This window comes from Pistacia vera, unplaced genomic scaffold, assembly GCF_008641045.1.
Source record: "Pistacia vera cultivar Batoury unplaced genomic scaffold, PisVer_v2 Contig1027, whole genome shotgun sequence".
Classification (NCBI taxonomy): Eukaryota; Viridiplantae; Streptophyta; class Magnoliopsida; order Sapindales; family Anacardiaceae; genus Pistacia; species Pistacia vera.
In genome coordinates, this window is record NW_022195058.1 from 574,455 (window position 1) to 575,709 (window position 1,255).

Consider the following 1,255-nt stretch of genomic DNA (forward strand, 5'->3'; position numbering starts at 1 on the left):
TCTTGCAAGAACTTCCCAAACATATCCTCAAATTTCAACACTCTTTGATCTCATGGTTGATAGTTCACCCCTGATTGATAATTTGGCATTGTCCTTTGATTCCATTGATTATTCTGATTGCCCCAGGACAAGTTTGGATGATTTCTCCAACCAAGATTGTACGTGTTGGAGGAAGGATTGTTCTGTTGTCTCTGATTCCTAGCCAAATAGTTGAATTGTTTTGATGATGAGGAAGATGAAGCAAAAGTATTCCCCACTTGGCAGTCATTGCTCGCATGGTTACCTGCAAAAAAATCACTTGTTACTTGAGGTGTTTGAATAGAATTAACCTGCATACCTCTTAATTGCTTCTAAGTGCTGCTAGTCGAGCTGAAATGGCCGTGTAAGTGTCAACTTCATGAATACACATAGACTTCTTCGAATGCATTCTCTCATTGGGTCTCTAATAGTTGTTACTAGCCAGGACTTCAAGTAATTCATAAGCTTCTTCAGGTATCTTGTTTTGCAATGCTCCTCATGATGTTGCATCCACCATTATTTGCACATTTGTAAGCAACCCATAATAGAAGGTTGGGACTTGCATCCAAATAGGCAAACCATGGTATGGATACTTTCTCAATAGTTCCTTATATCTTTCCCATGCTTCATAAAGGGACTCGTTCTCTTCCTACAGAAATGATGTGATATCGTTTCTCATCTTTGCTGATTTTGCTGGTAGGAAGTATTTAGGTAGGAACCTTGGTAGCAATTCATTCCAGGTGGTGATTTTTCCTACTGGTAGTGTCATTAACCATCCCTTTGCTTTATCTCTTAGTGAAATGGAAATAATCTCAACCTGATGGCATCATCTGACGCTCCATTTGTCTTAAATGTGTCGCATATCTCTAAGAAGTTAGCAATGTCTGAGTTTGGATTTTCCTTTGCATCTCCCCCAAATTGTACCGACTGTTCGATCATTTGGATGGTTGCCGGCTTTATCTCAAAATTGTTGGCTTGTACTAGTGGCCTAGTTATACTTGGAGCACTCCCATCAACTGTGGGCACTAAGAATTCCCTCAAAGTTCTGTTTTCAGCCATTTCAATGACTATTGCCTTTCGTTCTCTTCTCTCTCTGAGAAGTCTTCTTGCAGTTCTTTCAATCTCTAGATCTATAGGAACCACTGGATGATGTCTATCTCTTCGCATAAACTACACAGGACAAAAAAAGAGCGTGAGATCACAAGCGAACAAAAAGAAAGACAAAATTAAGCTAGAA

At 39.5% G+C, this 1,255-nt stretch overlaps 1 non-coding gene across 1 annotated transcript; it reads left to right on the forward strand.

The window, feature by feature from the left end:
- Positions 1-593: 593 nt before the first annotated feature.
- LOC116123307 lies at positions 594-700 on the forward strand. Its single transcript, XR_004127017.1, has one exon. It is a non-coding gene; the product is annotated as a small nucleolar RNA R71 (small nucleolar RNA).
- Positions 701-1,255: the final 555 nt, after the last annotated feature.